We start from the raw sequence: 12,442 nt of genomic DNA on the forward strand, positions 1-12,442 counted from the left end.
AAATACCATTGCTTCCTGTACCGTAAGGATTATTCTAAGCAAAGGTGATTGTAGTTAGGCACGGCAGTTTGATCATATGCTAAGTTGCACACTTCGTATCAGCTGAGGCTGTGTATAGGACAAACGAATACAAACTGACTGACTGAAAGTATGTAAGTAGGAATAACAACTTGTAATAAATTTTAGTCCGTTGTTGGTTTTACTTACGCCAAATCGCGTATCCTACATTGATCGAATAAAAACTTCCTAATCTTATTTAAAAATATAAATACTATTCAGTGTCTTATTTGGTTTTCCATTTTCAATTGATTCGTCTTACAGTCTTTTAATGGAGTACAAGCCATGTTCTGTGGTGTAATAAAACTCAAATATTAGATTATCAGAACCAAAAACACGCGGGATCACTAATTTTTATTGCAGTATGATGCCACCTCTTCAGTATGGTGCACGTATAGCCTACATTTAGGGGTAAACATCTACGCCTGAAAGACGACATCACTATATGAATGGCAATGTTATCGAACTTTAAAATCGACATGTTCATACAGGGTAATTCGTAAAATTTTGTAAATCTTGTAAGGATGAAATTAAAAAGCTGATAATTATTTATCCTTTTATTTTTATGAATAGAGACAAGACAAGACAAGGCACATAAAACATCGAAAAGAGTAACAGAATTGTTGTTTTTAAAATGAAAAATTATAAGGATAACTAATTCCGCACAGAGACAGAACTGGAATTGTGGTTTCAAGGCAGTTTTTAATTTATTTCGAGACACTTCATCTGTACATAGATGTCACTATTGAAAAACGCTACAAATCCAGCATATTAAGAAAGTTGCTTTGTACCATACTGCGTTAGCTTATTCTAGCTCCAAAATTAAATCCGTCAGAGTTCAAATCATGAATTTTCCCTATTGACAAATCGGCCAACTAAGGCAAATTTGTATTGACAAACCTCTTAGTAGTTTTTATTAAGGCAATTTTGTCAATAGGGTTTCATTCTATTAATCTTAATTAAATCATCATCATTATTAGCAAATTTGTCAATAATCTTGTGACGTAACGCTGCCAGATAACCGAAAGAAAGAAACTAGCGAACTCTGCTACTAGACAAACAAAATTTGCAACAAAAAAAAAACCCAAACCGGACACCGGATCTACCAGAGGTACAGGCTCGCCGATTACCGATTAGGCTTAGACCGGATAGCAGAGTTAACTTCCTGTACAACCTCCTGCACGGCCAGAAAGTAACAGACAAAGATAAAAACGATCCGCATTTACGTAACACACGCGCCACTCAAAAGGGAAAACAAACCAATACAAAAAAAAAAAAAAAACGCACACTTGCCCGAGACCTTTCTCGCAGAGTAGCGCGGGCTGCAGCAGTTAACGCTGCAACTCATGGCAAGAGCCAATCCTCTTTTCTGAACCCCCCCACCGATTCAACCTAAGATTATGAAGGAAAGAATAACTGGTTTGACGGTGCCAAATGAATTGCCCAAAGTTTGTTCACCGAAACAGGGAGTTGTTGTTTGATGTTTCGCAAGCCCACCGGCCGAAGGTTCGATTTTCGTAAGCTGGACAACGCGCGGGTACGGTTGACCAACTGGAAATGGATTTTGGGTTAAATAATCGAACCATTTAGCGTGTATACTCTAAAGGTCACAAACCCAGGGATCGTCTGCATGTGTTACGCGACTATGATCTCGTTCCATGTGCACCATCGTCAATGTCATCGGGAATGAAGCATCCGGCAAAGTAATAGATAGTGTTTGCTAACACCGAGTGATGTGCAAGTTCAAAAGGTGCTTCACAAACCGACATTTCCAAGGGCGTAAAATTCGCACATCTTCACATTGCTTCACGCATCAGATCATCGTGCAAAGATGTGAGCTCATGTGACACTGAAACCTACCCTTAATCTGCCACAGAATCCAGGTGTGGAGGAATCACGTCCGGAAAGTAGTATACAATGTACCTAAATTAACCTTGAACGATGATGGACTCTTGGCTGGCCCGTCCCCTCGCGGCAATTGAGCGCACATTCACCTGTGATGTCTTAAGCGACCGTAACGCCTTTCGCAAACTAAGATCATACTCGACCATCACACAGCGGTGTAGGAACCACACATTTCATCATCAAACATTCTCATCGTGTCGTTTCTTTCCGGTTGACGCGCTCCGGTTTCCTGCACGTAACGCAATCGATTGTGAATTTGTTTGTTGCATAGCTGCTAGCTGCATCCAATGTGACGTGTTTCACGGGAGTTAATGTGAAGTATTGCAAAGCGATCTGATTGAAGTATCGAATGAACCACTCCGCATAGTGAGGTTTATGGTTGAACGTAAAGGCTAGATGAAGCAACTGCAAACATCTAGCTCCGGAACGGAAGGAAGCAAGCAAGTCGTTGAAGGAAGTCCAACATTAGCGTTACTGGCTAAATGCTACTGCAAAAAGGCCTTGTTTTTCGCAACAGCTTGGAGATTGATTTCTTAAGAGCGTGCTTTTAAACAGTGTGGTTGAAAAGGCAAGCGAAAGAGGCATTTACTGCAGGTTGGTTTGGTATTTAATCGACCCAGTTATGGGTTGAGCTGTCGGTTACAACTGTTGTCCCGGTTTCAAATTACCACTCGCAAGATGCGGTGAGTGAGATGTACTTTGCTATTTTTGCTTCCACATGTCCCACTCGGAGGTGCCTGTGGGAAAAAAACTTTATTGCCTCATTACGATCGACACAATTACTGCGCTTACGGTATTATAGACACTCATAGACCCAGAGCTGGCAGGCATTAACGAATGCCACCTTCAAAATTTGGATGGACGTCATCAATGTGCGCGTGCCTGTGTGCCTGTAAGATGTGTTACGATTTTGTGGTTTTTGAATTGCTTTACGTCGCAATGTAACCGTGCATTGGCCAGCTCGGGAATTGTGCAAAAATTCGGAAAGTAAGATTTATTCAGGAGATCACCCACGAAGAAAGAAATAATGAAAAAAGATGAAAGGAAAAATATTCAAAACTGCAGCAATATGCAACAGATGCTGTTGGTAAGAAGAGCCATCGTTTGACGATCAGCTTAGACTTCCAAAGCTTTGCTCATCCATCATTACGTCATCAAATCATTCGGACAAAACAAAAACCAAACACGTGTGCCATAAAAATGGTTTCCCCGCATAGTGTGGCACTGTGTGTGGATGGCCAATCATGATAAGCTTTTTGCATTTCGCCAGGGTCCAAACTTAGTTGGCGATGAAGGAGACACGAATGTTACACCGGTGCCAGAAGGTTGCCGTGTGGCGTTGGGGTCGGGATGAGGAGCCTCTCGGGATGTGCAAGATTTTCAGATGGTAATGTTGGTGGGCACGCGCGAGCTCGCCCCTAATGCAGATGTTGGCCGATTGCAATTATGCAACACGGGTTTGGGTATTACATCGGATGCAGCCGCTGTAGCGGGTGTGCGATGTGGAGCGTTAAAGATAAGATGTGAAAGAAGCGCAGCGTTGTTGATTATTCTGATTGCACCGAATCATGATCATGCCAGTTGGTTAACAGTAGAGGACGATGGTCAAATCGTCGTAAAAATACTTTCAGGTAACGTGTTTCGTTGCAGGATTATAGGGTGGTCATACGGATGATTAATTTTCTTCTTGATAATTGATTGGAAATTGATTCAAACTGTTAACAAACCACGTAACAATAGGTTGGTGTTTGTAACTTTAAAGGAATTTGTGAAGACATCGACAGCATCAAAACATCCAAGGTTTATCGATAGTTATAATGATGTTCCACTCATTGGCCCAATATATTCAAGTGAGTAGCGATTACTGTTCTGGCTACTGTCAAGTTAAGCTTTTACAAAATCTTCTTCCTTCTGCAGATGTAGGAGTACGTGGAATGGTGGCAAAATCCAAGCGTCCCGATAATCTTGTAGGACCTAAAATGCACCAAAAGCTGATGAGATAATTAAGACAGTATCGATTCCTTACTTTGACACAAAGGGTTGTAGATAACATCATTAAACGTAGATTATCCTGAATAAGATCAGTATTTTTGTACACAATCCTCAAACTTCAAGCAGTCCTTGTCCGCCCAATAAACAATTACTCATGATGAGAATCTGATATCACACATGAAAAAGAAAACTCAAGACTTTATACAGGACATCGATAGAAAATACTTAAAGACCTCAAAGCCCAAGGAACTTCACTTCAGATATCTCGTACAAGGAATGTTCATCTAAGGGATTTCGACTGAAGGATTTGGTCTAAAACATCTCAACCAAAGGGATCTCATTCCCTTGAATGCGATCTTGTCCAATAGAGATCCTCTGAGCGACCATATTTAAGAGACATCGCTTTCGAGCCCTTGTTTGTTGCGTCCCCTCCATTTTTTTATTCGAAAAATTAGTTATTTAAAACAACATACAAACTAGTTTACAAAAGAAAAGTGTGATACATGTATTGACAACGTAAAACTTGTACGTTGGATAGGTCACAAAGGACATTTAAGGACATTTTAATCAATCACAGCTTTGTTGTTGCCAATAATGTGGATGAGATAGTTTGGAAACAAACGCAGGAGAATCCTCTTACTTATTCTAATGTGATTGATAATTGGTGACTGAATGACGCATGACACACGCGCATGACTTCCAAAGCCTGCATCAGTATGCTTCAAACATTAGGTACTCTAGCGCACGGAGACAACTTGTGTTCCAGGGTCTCTATCTGGGAGCAGACTGAGCAGACTGAAGGAACCCAATTTATCCTGTCGAGCAGAAGTCCGTGTGGCACCTTGTTGTGCATAAGAAAATACAGCATCGAGCGTTGGTCTGATGAAAGTCTGTAGCTTGGGACGTTTTTCCAGAACCATCGCCAATTCGTGGAAGGTGACTTCATAGCCACTTTGGAGTCTGGAGGTCTGTCGACCATCATTTGCCGCAAATTTTTGGTTGAGACTGTAGGTATCGGACGGTATACGAGCTGCTGGATTACCGTCCGAAATCACGGATATGTTGTGGCAATGGAGCCTGTATTCGGGGGATTTCCAGCAAATCCTAGGTGCTGAGCCCCGATTTTTAGACATCCCTGCTCAACAACGTACCGATTTACCATCAACGCTGTTGTTGTAATGGCCCTCCACTAAAAGTCCTCGTAATTTAAATTTTGCAAGAACGAAATACCATACATACAGAGCAATAGGTCTCAGCTGATCGATGAAGAGCGGCCCAGAAAATGGTGACAAAATTGAAGTAGAGTGCTGCTTAAATATATAGAATCCGAGCAAATTTTAATCCATCAAAATAGCTGCGGTAGTTTTATGTCAATTGTAGTACAAATTGTATAATATGCTAATCGTTTTCAGTAGAAATTGTTAAACTTCATTTGACAAACAATGAACTGTGATAATTCCAGAATTGTTACAATGTAATCACAGTGACATGAAACCATTAACAGCTTTTATTGCTATTGAAATTTTTAATAGCTTTCTCCGATCAGGCGCCTAATTTAGCAATCTTGAAACACCACACTCGATATCGGGGGCGATAATATATCATGCTGGATGAGCATGCAAAAATTGACATCGATAGGGAACCGTTCGCGCAATTAGGGTCATTGTAAATTCCCACCGTACATCACTGCTACTGTTGTTAGCTTTATTGATGCACAGGGCTTCCAATCTCTCTACAACCTCACCGATTTTTCACACCTCACGAGAGAGCGAGAAAGAGAGAGAAGGAGAGATAGAGATGACAGTGAAAAAGATACACCGCTATGAAGGAAAGCGAACAATTTTTCTACTGGGTGAGAAAACTGTTGAATGCTCTCCCGGCCGGCTTTGAGTGGCCTTGTGCGATTGCCATAAACACAGCATATGATGCTCCAGACTTTGTAGACTTTGCTTGGTAGTATGGTAAGTGAATCGAAGCGATTAGGCCCTTGAAGGTCTATTATGCCAACAAAACATTGGCCGGAAAAAAATAATCGACTGCAGCAGATCGAATTGTGCACATCCTTCAAGTCAACGCCATCGCCCAGGTGCAGAGAAACATTGACCGCATTTTTTCGCGTCAAGATTGCTTTTACTAGCAGGTGAGCAGCACATGCATCGATTTTAATTAGCACGTATCAAATTTATTCGCCCCAGTCCCTCTACAATTCTCAATTGTTTTGGGACCTTGAGAGAGCGTGTGTTTAGTAAGCGTTAACGGGTAAATAAAACAAGCCGTGTAGAGCATGTGTGAATTTTATTCAGTCGACTTTAATAATTGAGCTCCATTACACTGATGATGAAGCTTGTTTGTAAATTAAAAATAATTTGTGTACTTTTTACCTTTAAACATAACACTTACCCTGAAGTGTCCAGATATCCAAAAGCAAAGGTAGCTTCTGTTGGAATAACTTTCTATCTTTCTTCATATTAAGCTAATAAACATTTTTGCTGTACAATTTATCCTGGTAACCGAATCACTTGCCAGTATAAAAACATACTCTAAAACAATTGTTTGTCTAGGATTGGGTTTTAACTCCACACCTTCAAGTTACTCTCTTTTCATGGTTAGTTTCGTTAGCTTGCACACGATTTTGTTTTACATAAGTTTCATGAAACAACGCAACGCATAGGGAAAAAATTCACCACATAAAACACACACACACACCCAAAATCCCATAACGGTCCATGACCAACTTGAACTTGAAGGAAAGTAAAAACTGTACTAAAACAAAGGCGGCAAATTACGAGGCCTTGCTGCTACGATGCCCACACTGCTACGGAACATGCGGAAATGCATCGAAAGGGTAAGCATAATTTATGCCGTCCCTACCATCCGCACCACTCATTTAACTCGACCGATCCGAACAAATACTAAACAACTCCTTTCAATTTCACTCTCCGCCTTGGCTCGAAAAGCAGAGCAATTGTTCGGGCATGACAATTCCTGTGTAACGGCCCTTGCCAATGGATGTGCGTGTGGCCCTGCTTGGTTGCCTACCGCATGCGAAAATGCTTCCTATTTTCCATTTCGTTGATCGAAGAAATTCCATTCCAATGTAGTCGATCAACGACGCAAGTTTACGAGACACGAGGTTTATGTTAATGCGTAATTTTATTTTAATTGCTGTGGAACTTGTAGTATTGTGTTATAAGAATTTGATTTTTTATTAAGCTAGCATAAAATCATGTGTGGAAAATGGGAAAATTACCTTTCAATTACAAGAAAATGTATTTCAAGAATCGAAACATAAACATCACATCCTTTAGTAAGTGACTACCGTTTCGCAATCGATTGGTCTACCAAAAATGGAAAATATATCAAGATTTTTCCACATGCAAGACCTCCATGAAAAGTGATCGGAATATCAGCTTTGGCCTTTTGATGCCTCTCAATCGTCTGTCAATAAAAAATCTGTCAATTTTTAACCCCCTCGTTCTGGCAGATGCATTAACGCCATTTCTACATCTCAATTTAGACCTTGACCACCTCCTCTTTTATCATATAAACAGCCTAAAGGAATTTTTTGGGTCCCAATTCTTCATTCACGGCAAGTGTTTGGAGTGTAAAAGTTTCATCAGGCTGTGTTGTGAGACGGGAGCCAGAACACTGGTTCGAATTTGGACCCAAACTAAACACATTTTTTTTGGACAAAAATTTGCATAGGAGCAACGCGTGATTTTCGTATACTCAATTAATAAAATAAAATAATCGATATGAATCGTCGTTACTTAGTTGCGAACCGAACTCATAATATCCGAAAAAATTATAAATTTCAGTTTGAGCCCATGACTGGAAAACGCATCTACTAACATCATTCATCTAGCCTCCAAGGCTAAAACAAAACGAGTACAACGCCTATTTGTTTGCGGAAGCGCACTCTCAAATCTGCAAAAGCGAGAAGAAAAAAAACCTTCAAACGTTCAAGATGCAATTATTTGGTGAAGCTCAAATTGCAGGGTTCAAAAGTTAGGAAAGCTTTACCTTTTTCCTCTTCCACGTCTGTTCTTTGTAAACCTCTGTACCGTTCATTTTTTTCCGGTTTTCCGGAGAAATTTCATCGCTCGTGCTACACGGTCGGCCAGCTGCACCAGCAAGTGGCAAGTGTTTTATTTATATTTCTCGACTCACCACCATCACCACCATCAGGTCTACAATCCGGCCGGACCACGGGACGCAAGCCCCGCGTAGCGTATTACCCACCACACGTGGGGTCAATCGAAATACTCATAGCTCTCGGTGTAATCAGTCGACGCAATACGAGCAAAGCCGCTCACCGCTCGTACTAGCGCTGGAGAGCCGCATCATCATCGTTAAATCATCATCAATCAATATATAGGCAATTACCGAAGCGAGAAGCCAAAGCCCACCGCCCCATTGTGGAGCAGCCCTACCTGAACCTAAAAGCATATAGTGGCGATCGTCATCTGGTTAATGTAGTGCACAGGTGAAGGGAAGGAGTGCTCAGTGGTGCAGTGAGGAATGGATAAGTGATGCAGTTGTAAGATACGAGGCCAAAATTGAGGCTTACATTGGAAAGACAAAAAAAAAAACTCAAAGCCATAACATAGGAAAAAAGACGGATGCTCGCGTAGTGTTTCGTTTTGTGCACTGCACTTTTCCGAAAAATAGCGAAAGTACATTGGGCTATCGGTACGGACATTTCGAACGGCAGCAAAGGTTTTTCCTGAAGATAAATCGAAAAAAGTAGAAACCGAAAATATAAATGTATGGAAGCAAAAACAAAAAACCCTCCGTACGAATGGTTTTCCAATGATTAAATCTCGGCGAGGGTGAACTTGTGCCCTGTTACGCAATTTTCTCAACCGCGCATTTGCCAGGCGCGTAACCTTAATAGCAGTTGATTGATCCGTTTTGAGAGACATAATCTGTTGTAGTTATACTCAGCTTGAACCGCTGAGAACGAACAGTTTGATCGGAAATTTGTATCTAAGTGAGCAGGAAGGAACAAAAAAGAAAATCCAGACATAGGATGCTTTTAATAAAGTTAACCACCTTGAAACATTTATCTTGCCTATTCAAATGTGCACAATAGGCGCAAGCACACCATAATTAAGATCACCAGCGTCGTAATGCGATCTCTGCTTCGGTTTTCTCACTTCCGAGACGGTTGGTTTTTCTTTTCGTCCGAAGACAATGGAACGGGTGAAAGAGGTTCATTTTTTAACACGAAGATAATTTGCAATCGATAGTAGCCCTATTCTTGTTGCGAACATGAACAACGTCAAATATGCCGTACACAATGAATGAATGCATGGTAAACCGATTACAGGGGATGGAAAATTTTAAAGAAAATAATTTCTTTGGGGCACTGAGGACGAACACAACGGCTAAAGAGGATAAATGAATGGATATTGCAATTGGATCCGCGTTGACATTGCCCAGTTTCGGCTAAAATGATGGTAGCCTTCACAAAATTAGACGCCGTATTTCTTTTCAATGATAATCTTCACCATTTAGACGAAACGTTGACCCCTGAATCAAAGACTGACTACGATCAAACCGCCATTCTAGAAAGCCTCAGGTTTCTTCGTCAGTTTCTCTTGCGTTTGACGAGTCTTGATTCTTTCTAAAAGTTAAAATAATGTTTATTATTATTTAACACTCAACACAATTATAACAAGTCATCAGGATATACTGTATAGTTTTAAGTCATCCGGACAACTTCCGATCACCAACATTCTCTATACCCTAGCCAGCGCTCACATTCAGATCTGACGTATCAGATTATACTCGATTTCTCCTGGAATCGTGCATTTATCACCTTCAAAGTTCCATCTTCCAGGATATTACCGGAATTTCAGAACGCCTAAATGTCGTTAACAAGCCGTGCCTATGTCTTGTCACTAAACGAATCAGCGCAATGTACATGGAGTAGTTTGCTCAGTAGAAGAATTTTTTAATGCAAATACTCGTTAGAGTCGTTAGGATGTGTCTCACTATTTTCTACATTTTCCAACACAGTTTCTCGACTATTTTTACCGTAGGTATTCGAAATTAATTAATAATCCTATCAATTATTGCCAGTCCAAAGAATGACACACAAATTATAGAAAGTTGAACAATAACTAGGACACAGCATTATCCAAAGTAGAATCGTGAAAATAAGTTCCCCTTTTTGTATTCAAGGTTCCGTGTGATTCTCTTTGAATGTAAAAGGTACAAAGTTATCTTGATCTCAGCAATTTTAGTTATAGTAAAGCGCCCAGTGGTGCTATATGGAATTTTTGACACCTACCATGAGTAGATATTCTATCACTCTTCCCTTTTATGGAATGGTTTTGGCATGATCGTGCTTGTTTCAGTTAATATTCACGCTGGAGCTGCAACGTAGACAATTAATTGTGCACGCCCACTTAGGAAATTCAACTTGGTCCGGCAGAAAAATAAGAAAATTCCTTAAAAACGCGTCTTCTACTGTGGAATATGTTTTGAAACGGTTTCGGAAACGTCAAAGCGTGGCTAGAATGGTCGAACAAAATCGTCGTTCAGGAACAATTTCAGCTGAACCGGAAGATGTTGAGAGCGTTACAAGCTAATCTTGGACTTTCGGATGGGGATATTGCAATGGATTGAATGCAAACTATCGCTCTTTTCGTGCCTCAAAGCAACCAAACAGAACTCTGAAGCATAATTATATCGCCAAACCACGTGCTCCAAAAATTGAAGGACCAGGTTCTAACGTGGTACGCGCGGGTTGCGTTCTTATGGATGACGAAACGACGAAAAGATGTGGTGCAGGATTCTGGCCAATAAGTTCGTTTTTGCTGACAAATTTACCTGCAAACTCATGGTATGGCAAGCCATCTGCAGCTGTGGGGGCACAAAGCACAGGTTTTTATAACAAATCAATTTGCGAACTCGACAGTTTATGACTATCAGTGCCTGGAAAAGTATGTTTTGCTTTTTATTAAAGCTTATAAAGGCCCCATTAAGTTCTCACGAGATTTGCCAACTGCCCAACACGAATACTATTGGGGGAAAAACAGCTACTGAAGAGGATAAACTAGTTCTGCTGCAGCTTATGAGAGGTATCAAAAGAAAGTTGCTTAAATTCATCCGTTCATTAACAAATACATTTTTATTGAATTTTTTGATAGAAGAACAATAAAAAAACCTTTCGTTTGAAATTATATTTCTACGCTAAAAATTTCTCGTTTTACAGCTTGTGATGAGTGCTGAATTCTAAAAGAATGACACAATGTTCGTGAATGTAAATCCAACAATTGTTTACAAAACATTAAATAAAATATAAGGAATACGGCTTGGCCGCCATTCTGAAATAAAAAATAATAAATAAAATTAAGATTTAACCGAGTATGGCCGGGATAAGGCAAAGAATAAGGAGGAAATGCCTTATCAAGATGATTATAAAATTTACTCAACACAAGCGGTGTTGACAATACGGCACTGGACCGTCATTATTAATTATAAATAAATAAAATAAATAAAAAAATAAAATTAAGAAAAACTTTTAGCTGAAAAAGTAACGAACACAACCGGAAGGGCACGGCGAAAATTCCCAACGCGCGATCATAATCATCCCTTAAAATTAATTGTTACCTCCCAGCGGATCTATGTGTGGTGAGCCAACTTTTATCATCATTCAATTTTACACGATAGATACAAACCGGAATCACCATCAAAACGCATCCACCAATCGCGCCAACCTCTCTAGACGCACAAAATGCGCCCAACCACACAACATGGTGTAAACAATCAGCAATCATTACAGAGAAAGTGGTTATTATTGAAGCGTTCAGATTCTACAGACAAAAAAAAAAAAAAAAAAAAAAAAAAACGCAGCACTGGTGGAGAAGTCTTAGCACTTGAGGTGCGCCAAACTTTTCAAACCATTTTTCGGGCGCCTTCTCTCCTTATCAGATTGCACCGATCTGGCGAAGCAAAGAGCGTAGAAAGTGTGAGCTTGGGGCAGGTTGGAGATTTGTTATACCGGCAGCAACAGCCCAAAAGGCACTACACTTATGATTTATTATGCTTTACAAGCCCTTCCTGAATGGAAAACACTGTTACCGCCACCAGCAACTCATCCCATCAGGTACGATTATGAACTTGTGCGCTGATAAGCAGCGTTCGGAAAGTACGTTTCCCTTTTTTCGATTTTCCCAACCACACAACCTACCGGCAGCAAGAAAGCATTGGTGAGGGAAACGTAAAGAGCAACAAAAAAAAAAGAACCAATGCTGGGAAATTCATGATGACCCACAAATCGGTCGGTGGTGTAAAATTTGACTATCCTAATGTCATTGCCACGAAGAAGAAAAACCAAAGCCAAACAAAATATGTTTCTGTGCACATTTTCTACCTTGTTTTGCATTGCATAAATTGAGATCGAATTGAACTGGGTCGAAATTAATGCATCCTAAATACATGATGGAAGTGATCGAGGAAGCCGATTTCATTGACC

General features: G+C 40.3%; 2 protein-coding genes across 4 annotated transcripts in view; both read right to left on the reverse strand.

Annotated features, from left to right (window-relative positions):
• LOC126558551 (annexin B9) overlaps positions 1-12,442 on the reverse strand; it is a 214,663-nt gene that overhangs the window by 70,271 nt on the left and 131,950 nt on the right. The window lies entirely within an intron of this gene.
• Positions 1-12,442, reverse strand: part of LOC126558057 (flotillin-2) — a 153,070-nt gene that overhangs the window by 52,778 nt on the left and 87,850 nt on the right. The gene's annotated exons all lie outside the window — the stretch shown is intronic.

The sequence above is a fragment of the Anopheles maculipalpis genome, chromosome 2RL (assembly GCF_943734695.1).
Source record: "Anopheles maculipalpis chromosome 2RL, idAnoMacuDA_375_x, whole genome shotgun sequence".
Classification (NCBI taxonomy): Eukaryota; Metazoa; Arthropoda; class Insecta; order Diptera; family Culicidae; genus Anopheles; species Anopheles maculipalpis.